General features: G+C 38.3%; 1 protein-coding gene across 1 annotated transcript in view; it reads right to left on the bottom strand.

Annotated features, from left to right (window-relative positions):
- KIF18A (kinesin family member 18A) overlaps positions 1 to 15715 on the bottom strand; it is a 78637-nt gene that overhangs the window by 9905 nt on the left and 53017 nt on the right. The window lies entirely within an intron of this gene.

Below are 15715 nucleotides of genomic sequence, written 5' to 3'. Positions count from 1 at the left end.
TAATTGTTTTCTGAAAAATCTTTATTTTTATTTTTAAACTGATGAAATAAAATTTACTATGTTTAACTTACACCTACTATGGACTGGCTTCAGTTCAGTTTGAAGACTCAATCATACTTTATATCTACTCTGCTTGCTTAACTCTTATGATCAGGTAAGTAATGAATAACTTATTGAGGAAATAATCTGAAATGCTGAAATGCAGTATTCATTCAGGACCATTGAAAAAAATTTTGACTGAGAAAAACACAGAATGCAATTTTACAAGTCAGTTTTGAGATTATCAACTTGAAATGTTCCTTAAATTTAGCCTTCTCCCACAGAGATTACCCTAAACCTTTTAACAGCTCCAAAAATGTTTGAAGAATGGATGGATGATGAATTAAAAAAAGGTAACATTACTCCAAGTTTCGCAACAAAATTACAGGATATACGAACTACAAGACCAGACAGCACCTAGTTTATTATTTTCTAATTTAAGTTTGTAACTGTAGCTTAACCACCACACATTTGTGGCGGGGGGGGGGGAGGGGGCGGGGGGCGGGTGAAATGTTAATAGAGGAACAGTCATTATACTGTTTCATTTCACAGCTGTGGAATTTTTGTTTGAGTGTAGCATAAATGGGAGACATGTTTCAAAAATAATTTTCCAGTCTCTCTCATATGGCATTTCATTTCCCCTACGGCTATCTTTCATAGCCATACTTTGGTAGAGGCAACTGTTCTTCTCAAAACTCATTGGGCAATAATAGGCAAGAGGTTTATTTTTTGTTTATAAACTATTTTCAATTGCTGCTCTCGCAAAAGCACTAACGAGTCCATTTATAGTTCACTACAAGATCCACTCTCTTATCCTTGGCCTTTTGTCAAGTACTGTATGCAATTTTACTATAAAAAACCTGCCATTTATTCAGAATATGTACCTTATATCACAGCTAAAAATTGTGACCAGGACTTCCTTTTAAAAGTTTTTGGAGAGCTTGTGTTCTCAAACCCAACAAAGCTGTATCCAGCAAATCCATTTCTAGTCTTTGAAACAACTATCCATTAAACATTTTAGGACACATTTTTAAATATTAATTTATGAGGCTTTGTTGCAGTTTATATGCATCTGAAAGTGTGTGTTTCGGGAAAAAGTAGTGGTTAGTGTTCTGTTTGTCTGCTGATACATTCCGACAATGAGGTTCCAGTTTCAGAAACTTTGCTTACTGTAAGATGCTGGGTTATGCAAACGTCCTAAGAACGACTAGGAAGGAAGTCTGTGATACACAAACATCTTAGAGAGAGTGCCAAGTTTTAGAAGCTTATATACAACCAAGTACAGAAAACACTTTTAAATTAACTGTAAATGTGAGCATTTAAGCCATGAATTAGATAGGTGGAGAACACAAAATTATTGCCAACACAAATAATTTATTGAACTTCATCACAGCAAGAAATATTTCATACTCCAGAATAAGTACATTAATAACAAGCAGATTGAAGGAGTTTTATTTGGGCAAATAGCCTACCTTTTGATGTGGCCAATGCCAGATGCTTCAAAGTGAATAAACAGAACAAGACAATTATCAAATGATCCGTCCTTTTTTCCAATCTCAGAATCTGGCACTCAGAGATTTAGGGACACCCAGCCATCAAATAACCTATTCTCCATGAACCTAATTCCTTATTGAACATAGTTATAGCTTTGGCCTTCACCATATCCTCTGACAAGTTCCACAGAATGGCTGTTTTGTGTGAAGTAGCACCTGCCGATGCTTGTTTAAAACTGACTGTCTATTCATTTCATTAGGTGATCCCTGGTTCTGGCATTATATGAAGGGGTAAATAAAACTAATGCAAGCCCAGGATGCATTAACTAAGGAGTCTTGAGCAGAAGTAGAACAGATATTTCACCTCTGTATTTGGCAGTGGTGTGACCATTCCTGGAATACTTTGTCCAGTTCTAGTGATGCCAATTCAAAAAAGATGTTGATAAATTGGAGAGGGTTCAGAGAATTCCACAAGAATGATGAAAGGATTAGGAAACATGCCTTATGGAGAGATTGAGCTCCCTGAGACTAAGATGATTAGGGGCTTGGAAAGGGTCCCATATGGGGAGAGGCTAGAGAGACTGGGACTTTTCAGTTTGGAAAAGAGGCGATTGAGGGGCGATATGATAGAGGTATATAAAATCATGAATGGTGTGGAGAAAGTGAATATAGAAAAATTATTTACCTTTTCCCATAATACAAGAACTAGGGGACACCAAATGAAATTGATGGGTAGTAGGTTCAAAACTAATAAAAGGAAATTTTTCTTCACACAGCGCACAGTCAACCTGTGGAACTCCTTGCCCGAGGAGGCTGTGAAGGCCAGGACTCTATTAGGGTTTAAAAAAGAGCTTGATAAATTTTTGCAGGTCAGGTCCATAAATGGCTATTAGCCAGGGATAAAGTATGGTGCCCTAGCCTTCAGAACAAGGGCAGGAGATGGATGGCAGGAGATAAATCACTTGTCTTCTGTTCTCCTTCTCTGGGGCACCTGGCATTGGCCACCGTCGGCAGATGGGATGCTGGGCTTGATGGACCTTTGGTCTGACCCAGTATGGCCATTCTTATGTTCTTATGTTCTTATTTAGCTTAACAAAGGGAAGGTTAAGGGGTGACTTGATTACATTCGGTAAGTACCTACATGGGGCACAAATATTTAACAACAGACTTTTCACTCTAACAGAGGAAGGCATAACACAAGTCAGTGACTGGAGATTATATTATTTACGTAGTTTGAGGAAATTCTGTCTTGTATAACAACTCTTACTATGCAAGATGAGTGTTCCATTGAGTCCAGTTGAATATCAGGTCATGACACATAAGGATCGGGTACAGGTTGAACCCCTCTAATCCAGCACTCTCCCATCCAACAACATCCACAATCCAGCATGATTTTAGTTAGCTGGACAACCATTTACTATGGGTGTATTCAAGTTTCCTGTGATCCCATAAAGTTTGTTTATAGCCACCAGACCTGGTTTCAGTGTTCTGTGCTGTTATTTAGTTGTAATTAATCCCTAAATGCCTTCTAAGAGCCCAGGAAACAGTGGAAGTCTTGGTAATGCTGCTAGACAATGCTGACCTCCCATGGTCCGGCATAATCTCTCATCAGGCACCGGTCTGGTCCTGAGAGTGCCAGATGAGAGAGGTTCAACCTGCGCTAATTTATGGGAGATTCCTGAACCAAGGATTTGTTATGAAAGTTTGGTTGTGTTTTGCGCTTCTAATATGTCACTCTTATTGGTCAGGGGCAATTTTAGGGCAGATTAACATGGTTGACAAATAATGATATGCAAATATTTCTACAGGAAATGTGTTTCCATACTCACTGTATTAGGTTTCTTATTTTCCAGCTATGCCAATGCTATAGTTTCTAACTACAGCTGAAAAACTAGCAAGTGAAATTGCAAAGAACATTGCAATTACAATCTGGGGACAATTCAAAGGAGTGAGTGGTAAATGGAAGCCTGCGTGTGAGGATTCTAGTCTACAGACCTCAGGACAAAAAGTGACTGTACATGGAAGATTTTAATATATTTTTGTTAAACATTCTCACATCATCTGATGCACCACATTGGAAGTTACAGTTTGGCACCATTGGCTGACACTTAAAATACCATACATCTAAAATTTAAACACCTATATAAGCTGCTTCCCTCCACAGTAAAATTTTTTCATACCCAGCATTGTATCATATGGAACTCTCAAATAACCGGCATTTTAACCATAAGTAAATTTTAGTTACTTTTTCCATAAGTACAGTATAGTGAAAGTAAATACAAATATATACAGCAAACACAGCATGGCTACGTCTACACTACAGAGTTCTTTCGAAAGCAGCCCTTTTGGAAGATGTCTTCCAAAAGAACTTTTTAAAACAGTGTGTCCACACACAAAAAAGTGGATCAAAAGAGTGATCTGCTTTTTTGAAAGAGAGCATCCACACAGCTCCCCACCTCTTTCGAAAGAATGGGTAAGAGATTGAAAAAATCAGGCCCCATGAGGATGGCTCTTTCGGGGGAAAACAAAAACAAAAACAAAAAAACAACAAACAAACAAACAAACAGAGGGGCCTGCAGAGGGTCTACCCATGTTTTCTTTCAAAAAACGTTTTCAAAAGGGGGGCACTCTTCTTGAAACAGGAAAGGAAGAGCAATTTGTAAAGGAGCACTGCATTCTTTCGATTTACTTTCAAAAGAACACTGTGTGTAGATGCTCCACAGGATCTTTCGAAAAAGCCCCCTTCTTTCAAAAAAATCTTTTGAAATAACTTGCTAGTGTAGATGCAGCCTATAAGTTTACAGTGTATAATACTGTAGTAGTACAAAACAATAGTATTTACTATTGCTGGTAAATAAAGTACTCTGCATATATTTTTGTTGTTTTTCTTTAGTGTTATGCATTGCTAGGGTTACCTCTCTATTATCCAGGACATTTGAATATCCAGAAACCTCCAGGGCTGCTGGATACAACAGCATTTACTAGATTATCTAAATGGTGACACCCTCAATTCTAGCAAAATTTTGTCCAAATAAGAGATCTGAATACTTAGATCTCTTTTACAAAGACATAATAAAAGAGAAGAATCATGTATGTAACATTGTGAATTAATTTGCAGTTGAGTATGTTCACTTTGACTAAATGCTACTTCTCTGTCATGGTGTTGAACTCGTCTATTTCCTATTAGTCTTCTAAGAATGTGAACTCTGCTGTGTGGGGCCATACAGCTGTTTGTTCAAAAGAAGGATCTAGAAATTTGTGCAGGCACGTAGCTCTTTTATACAGACTTTGTTTTGTACTGACATCGGTTCATGGAGAGGCAAAACAGTTTCAGATTTAAAGGACTGAAGTAATTCTGGAATGTTTTAATTGGCAAATATTTTTTATGATGAAACTTTGGGATAATGTTCTTTTACTGACCTAATATTAACCAGCTATATTAAGTACTTTTGGAAGGATGCATGCCTTTTAGTGTACATGGACTCTGCTAATTTCTCCCTAAAGAGGACATTGTGCAAACAGAATGAATGAGTCCACACATTCTCATTTGCCACCTCTATTAATATAAAATATATCACCTATGTATTGAAAAGTAACACGGTGATGACTAACATTCAAGAAGCCAAGTAACAAGACCATTCATGGAAATGGTTTATATTAAAATAAATATTGTTTAAGTGGGAATGTATCTTATTCCCAGGCACTTAACTAAAATTTAATTAAGGTACAAAAAAAGGTATTCTGAAAAGAAGGCCATCCAACATGGTAAACATTTTTTAGCAAATAAAGATTTGCATACAAAATGGATCTTCACAGGCAAATCTCAGAGCCCCAACCAGGGGTATTCTATCTGCTATCTAAGAACCATAAACCTGGAAATCCTGGAAAGCCTATCATCTTACTCACTGCCAAGGTTACAGCAGGATGGTCTGGCTAGATACTCTCTCCTCAGGCCCTACACTACACCAGTGCTGCCAACTATATTTGAGACACCACCAATTTCCAGAGGAAAGTACAACCATTGGTGCTCTTTCAGAAAACACCACCCTAACCAGTATGGATATAGAAGCTTCCTACACCAACATTTCACATGCAGATGAACCACAAGCTGTCAGGAACTTCATTCCTGATAATGTCATGGCACATCTGGCTGCTAGCTCTGTGACTTTGTTCTCACCCACAAACATTTAGGATTTGTGGACAATTTCACAGTACACCCACATTTTTATGGCTGATTTAGAATAATGCTGCCTCACCTCTCATTCCCAAACTCCTCTCCTCTACTTGCACTACTCTGATGTCATCTTGATCATTTGGACAATGGGAAGGAGGCTCTTGAAGAATTCCATGGGGATTTTAACAATTTCTACCCACCATTAATCTCAGCTTGGACCAATCCATACAAGAGATCCTCATTCTGGATGCTATAGTATTTCTCTACACCGGAAACTGACAGACCACTATACCTACATTCCTCCAGCTTTCATCCAGAACACATCACATCATCCATTGTCTACAGCCAAATCCTAAGGCTATGTCTAGATTGCAGAGAATGGTCAGCAAAAGATACGCAAACCACGCAAGGCATTTGCATATTGTCTGTCGACAGTTCTGTCAGGAGAGTCTTTCCCAACATTCGGCCCATCCACATGGGGCCAAATGTCAGGAAAAAATCACCCTCTGCCTCATGGAACAAGGAAGACCAGGATGTTGGCAGAAGGCTCCTGATGCAGCAGACTTCTGTTGGGAGACCTTCAGTCTCCCGACAGAAGCCTGCAGTCTAGACATAGCCTAAGATAAACTGCATTTGCTCCAATCCCACAGACAGAGGCAAATACCTACAGGATCTCTGTCAAGCATTCTTAAAATTGCAATACCCACATGAGAAAATGAAGAAACAGATTGATATAGCCAGGTGGGTACCCAGAAGTCACCTACGACAGGTCAGACCCAACAAAGAAAGCAACAGAATGCCGTTGGCCATTACCTATAGCCCCCCAGCTAAAATCCTTCCAATACATCATCAAGGATCTACAGCATATGCTAAATAATTATCCCTTGCTCTCGTAGATCTTGGGAAGCTGGTCAGTCCTCACTGGCAACTCCAGGACCTGAAACACATACTCCTTGCTTACAGACAACCCCCAACCTGAAATACACACTAGCCACCGATTATACACCCTACAACAGAAACACGCACCCAGGAACCAATCTCTGCAACAAATCCCATCGCCGTCTCTGTCCACACACCTACCCTAATGACACAATGATAGGATCAAACTACATCAGCCTTATCAAAGGCTTGTTCATCTGCACAAGTACTAATGTGAGATATGCCATCATATATCAGCAATGCCCCTCTGCCATGTAATTGGAACAAACTGTCTCTATGTCACAGAATAAATGGACACAAATCAGACATCAAGACTGGTGACGTAACAGTGGGAGAATATTTTCACCTCTCTGAACACAGAGTTACAGACTTGAAAAATTGCCATCCTCAAAAACCAACCAAACCCCCACCCCCGCCAAACTTAATCAAAAACAAAACCCACACCACAGTTTAGAAATAGGCAGCAATCTGAAACTGCTGAGCTTTATATGCAAATTTGACATGAGCAGAATGGGTCTGAAGAGGAACTGGGAATGGCATTCTCATTACAACACCATTTTCCACTTTAGGTATTCTCACCTCCTTATCCACATCCAGCCTGATTGAATTAGCTCTGATATAACAATGGCATCTGTGTATCCTTATTATCCCTTTCTCTTTCTTTCACATCATGCATCTGATGAAGCCAGATGCAACTCATGAAAGCTTCTGCCATAATTAAATTGTTAGACTTTAAGGTGCAACTGGGTTCCTTGTTGTTTTTCTTTGAAAGAAGAAATTCCATCATCTGAAATGGTTCTGATTGTATTTACCCTGCAGATCCATTCAAGTGATGACAATTTTAGTTTTAGACTTTATGAGCAGAACATAGGTATCAGGCACATCTACGTTACTGCTTAAAGTAGGCTTTCCTCTGAAAAAGAATTTGTAAAACTGGTCAAATGTTTTCATTTCTATGGATGTTTTCCCCCTCTTGCTTAATGTACTGTAAAAACATTCTATCAGTCCCAGTAAGCTGATCACTGGAGCTCAGGTGTTCTTTTTGTATGCTGTATGAGAATATATCATTATGACGTCTACAATTAGTGCTTCCAGTATATTCAAATGTTTGATATGCAATAGAAATATCTACACTGAAAGTAAGGGAATGGAGTAAAAAATATTTAAACAAACAACAGAAGTGACGTCACCAATTAAATTTTCTAAAGCAAAATGCTTATTTCTAAAACACAAAATTTCTTGGAGAAAAACAAAGTGCATACCCACTGACAGATGTGTGGTAGGTTAAATGACTTTTTGTTTGTTAAATTTTGTTTCTGATCAACCATTTTACCAGATATTTTATACACCAGGAACTTAACGTTTCAAGAAGGAGTTAAAAGTGTCACTTGAAATAAAAGAGAAAGGAGATTTTGGTCATCCTTTGGCTTGCTCAAAAGACTTTACTCAGAGAAACTAATTTATCAAGGAGGTGAGTGTACAAGCGTAAGAGATTTACAGAGGTATAAGTTAATGTGAAAAGCAGAACACAGTATTTAGCAAACATGAGTCACAGCCCAAATAAGTCGGGTTTGTGACAAGGCAACATTGATGAATGGGATTAGTTCTAATTGAAGTTTGGGACAAAATAATAGCCAGGATTTTTCTTCTTCTAGAACTTATGTTAATACATGCATAAAGAGATATTTCTGGAAACTGTGCTAAATTAAGTCTGCCAGGTTGTTCTGCTAAAGTGAAATCAAATATTAATGTATGCATTTCAATAAACATTTCTGGGCTACAAATGATTGATCCAATTACTACACTAATCATAAATTCTGATTCTTTTAACAACTTTCTGACTCACGGAATTCCGAATTGCAAATTATGTCTAGTGAATGAATTTCAGCTATTGAATATTCATGTGACCCAAAGGGATCATTATGGTGGGCAATTTAATGACATTCTTACAACAATAGCTAGGATGTGAAAAGGCTAGAAAACAGTTTGGAATCATGGGACTGGCCTGGTGGTCATTATTAATATTTTATTCAGCATGCAGGAAGTTGTATTAGGACAGGGTGAATGAGCTCAGCAGTATCTAACAAGTTTTTTAAAAAAGAAAAATACTTTTCCTGCTTTAATCATTTTTCTTTTCACTATCATTCAGCCATATGCCAGTTGTCCCTGCCCCACACACAGTAGTAAATTGACTTTACTTTTGGATATTTGTCACAATTGAAAATAATGGAGGCCATTTTTTCCCCTGTAAATCAATTTTCTTCTCTCACTACTAATGCACCACAAAGCTACAGGAAATGGGATGCCTGAAACCACGCCAAGAATGTCTTCATTCACAGAAGTACTTGTAAATAACAGTTATGGTCCTCTACCCAGGTTTGGGCACCTCTTCCCCTTGCACAGTCCCCACTCTACACTGAGAATAGCGTGAGTCATGCTATTAACCAAGACCCTACAGGGATGGAACTTTAAAACTATTTTCATGAACTTGAACCTATTCCAGATATTGAACTGTACACATCATTTTTGTTTCATTCAATGACATCTCCAGATAATTTTAGATTCCATTCAACACACACAAACAACTAAAATATCTTCTAAAACAGTTGTTCCTAACTTTTTCACTAGTGCTGATACTCAATGACCACCAAACCATTCATGGACCCCTATCAAAGTCAATTCTAGACACTACGTACACTTCTGTAACTGAAAAAGAAAACCACAACACAGATTTTTTTGACAGCAATTAACAACATTATTGGAAGATTCTTATTCTTATTAAGATTGTAAATTTGCAATTTATTTAAAACACTTTCTATGATAAGTTTTATCTTTTTATCTTTATTTTTTCCACAGTGCAATGCCCTCGTCCACAGACCTCAAGTGGGAACCACTTCAAAACACTCCTATAGCTAATTCAGCAGGGTTTAGATTCTTTTTGAAGTAAAGCAAAAATACCATGTTCAAAACTATTCTCAGCCCAACAGCGGAAAATTAATAAAAATGCCTTCTACAGGTTGACCCTCTCTCATTTGGCACCCTCAGGGTCTGACTGGTGCCAGATGAGAGAATTTGCCAGACAATGGTGGGGTGGGGGAGTATCTAGTACATTACCAACACTTCCACTGCTTACTGGGCTCTTAGAGGATATTTAGGGGGAATTACAGCTAAATAACAGCACAGAACACAGAGCCAGGTCAGGTGGCTGTAAACAAACTTTATGGGATCATGGGAAACTTGGTGACACCCATGATCAGTGGTCGTCTGCCTAACTAAAATCATGCTGGACAACAGAGTTTGCCAGATGAGAGTGTTCTGGATTAGAGAGGTTCATCTTGAAGTATAGTACATCAGCTACAGCATTTACTTCTCGTAATGAAAATAAAACACCACATACAAAGGATCAGAACTTTTGGTTGCTAACTGCCAGTGGAAGAGTGCTCTGGCGCTTTTCCTAATGTGACTTTATATGATCAAAGAATATAGTTTCCACTATCAGTGTTGTCAGTGCATATGCAGTTTTCATTAACAGAGTAGTAATGTATGTGCATGCATACGGGGGCTGTGAGATCAACATACGGAAAAGAGCTATCAGATACCTGAATTTGCTTTGGAAAGAATGGTGAAAGTTTCTAAAGAGTTAAGAAAAAACATGAGAGACACTGAACATGGGGAAAGGTTTCACTGAGAAATGGAGAAAAACTATCTGCTTTGGTAAAATTACGGCAATATTTTTATGGGGATTCCTTAACGTTCTGAACACAGATCTGGTAGTGTGACCCACAGAAGTTTACCTCTACTGCTTTCGCTGTACATCTCATGCTGTTTGAGCTGGAAGGACAATCTCTCAAGAAAGATATCTTTAACAGGAATTTTCTTAAAGAGAGAGCTAGTGCAGAATCATGTCATCTTAATGAGAAATTGGGTAATTGGCAGTATCTGTTTAAACACAAGACATGAAGAGAACAGAAGTATGAAGAGAGGCTGAGAGGGCTTTTTGTTATTAGGACTGAATTCTTTTAAATGAAATATTTTCTAGTTTGTTAACTGGAGGATTGCATCAACTCAAGTATAAATAATTACTAAGTTTACTTATAGCTGAATTAACTTCCTTTCTCTCCCATTTCATGCCATGTTTCCTTTTTTAGGGGGTTATCTGGAAGAATATACAGTCCATATAATATTCCTGGGAATGGGGTTTCAAATTATTCTTCAAGAAACCGAGTTTTTCCCTGGAGGAATTTAAGTACAAGAGCATAAAGGCTTCTCTTGCTCTCAGGAAAATGCATACAAGGAGGGTCTTTGCACTTCCTGGACAACTTCTTGTCTATTTCAGAGACTTTACCAATGCATAATAAAACAGTAGAGGAAGAGAGTCTCTGCACTACACTTCTTACACTTTTACAAGGGAAATCAAGCCTGAGAAATCTGTGTAGAAGTGATCCCTGTGGTCTGAATCTATAGAGCACAAAGGCTTCTCAGATTTATAGGCTGTACGTGTGAAAATGGAGGAGACCTGTGGATCATCAGTGCTCCACTCAGAGTACAAGGGTTTAAGTCATAACTTCTCAAGAGTTGATCACTGAGAATAGTCTGATTTATGGAGCTCCCACCTCTTTATTTCTAGGACAAAAGGGATGACACTATTAACTTATTATGTCATAAAAGAGGGAATATAGCAAGAACCCCGCAAAATTTGTAACTGCATTCGCAAAAAATGATCCCAGGATATGGACACACTGGCTATAAAGCGGATACCAGCAGTTTGTAAGGTTCTAGATACAAAATAGGTATCTTTATCTGCAAAAATGATATGCGGATATCTACCTTCAGATGCAGGTACCTGTGATATAAATCGGAAATCCGTGGAGCAGGGCTCTAGGTATGGGGCAGGGGAGACCTCCACACTTGCTGAGCAACAAAGGTAAGTGTTATGCTGGGACAGTTCACTCTTGTTGAGATTATCCTGAAGTACACTATATTTTAAAACTTAACACATGCTCCCAAAGCCCCTACTTAAGGAAGGGGCAGGGAAAGATTCACATGGGCTTAGCCCTTTTGTCTCAAAATCTTACACAAGCAGCCATGCAGCAAAACCTTTAGTCTCACTTCATCCTGTAGTTAACTGAGCAGCATTATAGAATCAGTTGCACGGGTGCATTTGTCTCACTGCATCCTGAAGTGAGCCAGGCAGAGCTATGCAACACCCACGTGCGCGCACACACATTGCCTCACTGAATCCTAGGATGAGCAAGGCAGGTTTCAATATGGCTGATTCACACATTGTTAAAGTGAGCACAGTAAACAGGTCTGAAATAAATGGCGGGTCAAGGAACACTGTACTGCTGGCTTGTTCTTCCATATCTGCATTGATCTACTCTTGCAGGGAAAGCTGATGGGCTACGTGGGGAATGGCTGACCCACAGTAACCAAGTTCCCTTTAGCTCAGCAGATATGGTAAAACTGACTTGCAGGACAAGCGGTCTTTGGCTAGCCTCGCCATTGTGGAAAGGTTGACCACAGCATAAATGATTTTGATGAGCCTGCACATTCCAATAGCAACCAATGAAAAATGAGTGAATTGCAGCTGTAATTCTTTCCTTGTCCTCCACAGCAATGCTTCCTCTAATTCAGATTTCCAAGGGGTCATGATCATTTGTGGAAAGTGCCACATGAGAGCTTAATTCTATCATTTTATTTCCCATACAAGAGCTGCTTTATACATTAATGCAGCAACATCAACTACTAGTTGCCAATTCTTTAAAACTGATAGCTTTCTTATTGTTTGTTCCATATATCAGCCACTGAAGCTAAACTAATTTGATGGCGAACTTTTTAAAAATTTCATATTGCTATTTCCTTAACAGACTGTCAGTGAAAGGACAGTGTTCTGAAAAAGACAATTTTCCTGCCTGGTGTTTTGTCATGTGAAAAAAGTCAGCAATTTCCTTTGTATCGATAGAAACAATTTTTTCTTTCCTATTACAATTTTACACTTACATTGATGACAATTACTTGTAGTAGTGAGAGTATCATTATTTGGAACGTTTATTAATGGATAATGCATGATAATTAGAATCTTCTTAGCTCAGTCAAACAAATGTAATAACTTTATAAATATATATTGAAAAGGAAGTTATACTTCCTTAGTATATTTTAATACATGGCCCATGAGTGCTAGCACAGCATGATTAGCATATTAAGTCATAATAGTATTTCATTTCTGCAGGAAGACATTTATAATTCCCCTCCCCAAATGCTCATTCCTTGAAAATTATCCATAGCTAGATGCAAGAGCAGTAAATTACATCTAATAACAAGCTGACCTAATACACACCCTTCCTGTTGCATTCCCCAGACTTTCAATAGTTTATTATAGCATACTGTATATGTAATTCAATTTAATGGAAATAAAACATCAGTCAACTTTTCAAAAAGCAAAGTATTTAAAAAAAAGACTTCAGAAACATTTCCAAGAGGAAATATATTTATGAAATGTTATAGATTTAAAACTAATTCTCAATTTATGAATGAAATTAAAACTAAAAATCAAGTGCCAAGAAATGTACAGTTACTTTCTACTGTTGACAAGTAAAGTCTATACAATTATGTTGTGTGTGAAATATGGATTTTAAAATAAGGAATAACGAACACCATGTAACAGGTGGTCAGTGTTGTTCAGTCTTCATTGCAAAACCCTATTTCCTTTCCAACATCTTGAACATATTATGAACTAAAAATATTATATAGATCGATAGAAAGAATAATCAATATATCAAATGCATCTGTATAACTCTGCCTTTAAATTTGTTTATGAAAGATCTTAATTGGGTCACATCAGATTTAATGATTGCTAAGCATTCTTTTGAAATTGGTGAAAAAAAGAATTCTGAGGAAACTTTTTTGCAGGGTCTTTAAAAACTAAGTAAGCACTGCATGCTTCCCATTTCTGTCTCACCGTTTTGTTTTCTCTTTAGTATAGAGAGAATCATTGCTCTCTGATATTGTTCTTTAACTTACCAAAGTTTCTAAGGAACAAAAAGTATCTCCACTTTGTGACAAAAAGGATTGTTCCTTCATGTCTCACCTTAGAACAAAAATAGTGGCAAAGTTAATTCTGAAGAAGCTGTCTAAAGCATAACCGTTCCTAAAAGCATAATTGTTCCTTTACCTTTCTGAATAAGCCTTTAAACACAAATGTGGCACAAGCCAACAACAGGGGAAGAGACATATTCATGAATTTTGGAGCCATGCATTAAAAGGTCAGGGTAGATAAGCTACTTTTCAACCAGGAGAGTAATCTGCACTGTGATGGATGGTATTCAGATGCAATGTCTCCAAATGGTTTTAGGTACTAGGCAATTTGCATTTTTGTGAGTCCCAGCCCAACTCTCTGGTCAGGTCTCCAATTAGACAAATCCCTCTCCAGGGTGACAAAGTCCCAAAGAAAGTAGTGGCTCCTGCAGACTCTCAAATGCATGGAGGGTGGGAGGAGCATGAGAAGACCTTCAATCTTTTTAGCAACTCCTCTGCATGCTTAGTCCCTTGCATGCTATATGCAAAGCCTTTACCTTCTTTGGGTTTCCCCACCAGATAGCCTTGAAGCGACTGTTTCCATACCCGCTGTAACAAGGTGACTGGGAGGGAGCCCACTAATTCGTAGGGCTCTGGCCTAGGCCCTTGGGGAAGTAATAATGCCCAACATCCCCAAGCACCTTACTCCCTTGTGGTAGGGCCATTTCCTATTGCTTGCTACCTCACCAAAGTCTTACTGTTTGAAACAGTAGCAAAGAAACCTGGATCTAATCCCAGAATTTCTCCGTAACCTCTTCAATTCTAGTTTACACATGCCACCACAAACAGTAATTCATTGCCTTCCAAACACTGCGTTTTCCCACATGCAAACTAACAAGGCAATATAGGTCCAATATGTTCAAATATGGGGTCATTTTTAAATGATGTACCATTGTTGTACCAGGTAATAGCATCGGAGGAGTAGCCGTGTTAGTCTGGATCTGTAACAGCAATGAAGGGTCCTGTGGCACCTTATAGACTAACAGAAAAGTTGTGAGCATGAGCTTTCGTGAGCACAGACTCACTTCATCAGATGCTGGTACATCTGATGAAGTGAGTCTGTGCTCACGAAAGCTCATGCTCACAACTTTTCTGTTAGTCTATAACGTGCCACAGGACACTTTGTTGCTGTTACAGGTAATAGCAGTACCATTAAATAAGAATACCATTAGAGAAACGGTTTCTTTTTTGAAGGGTCACTATCAAGTTACAAGTATCGGAGGGGTAGCCGTGTTAGTCTGGATCTGTAACAGCAACAGTATTGGAGGGGTAGCCGTGTTAGTTTGGATCTGTAACAGCAACGAAGGGTCCTGTGGCACCTTAAAGTGCCACGGGACCCTTCATTGCTATCAAGTTACATGCTTTCACATTTATCGTTGTACAATTTCAAGTAAAAATATAAAAAATGTGATTTGTCATCTTTTGTGTTTTGTGTACTTTTTGAATTTCTTTCAGCGCAGACAATGAAAATCAATTACATTTACGAATAATCAATTTAACTTTCCGATTCTTAATCCAGCAATGACTGGCAGTTTGATGTAATGTTTTGTGGGTTGACTAATTTAAGCTTTTGCAGAACAGTGCCTAGCTGCTAAGATTTACAAATATTCAGAAGAAAGAGCTCATTAAAACATGTAGATCTTCTTCATATGAAGAAAAAAATCATTTCAAGTTAGGTTGCCAACAAGTTAGCTGCTCATGGGAGAGACTACGGCTGTTGGTGAAGAATAAAAATCTTCAGTATTCTGGAAAGGAAACTAGGGACATCCCCTACAAGCTTTACATCATAGTTACATAACTAATCAACCCTCAAGAGGAAAGAAAAAAAAGAGTTCATCCTTAGCCAGATGAACAATGTGAAAGACATGTGTTGCTGGAACTGATTGCCTTTGAGAGCAATGTTACAAAACTCTTCTGTTTAGAAGGCAGTTGTTTCTTCCATCTTTTGCACAGTCTACAGGAGACCACTGAACAAGATCTCCCTGAAAGGTCCCAG

Source organism: Carettochelys insculpta, chromosome 6 (genome assembly GCF_033958435.1).
Source record: "Carettochelys insculpta isolate YL-2023 chromosome 6, ASM3395843v1, whole genome shotgun sequence".
Lineage (NCBI taxonomy): Eukaryota > Metazoa > Chordata > Testudines > Carettochelyidae > Carettochelys > Carettochelys insculpta.
Note: the sequence above shows the minus strand (reverse complement) of the source record. Positions and strands in the feature narration are given on the sequence as shown.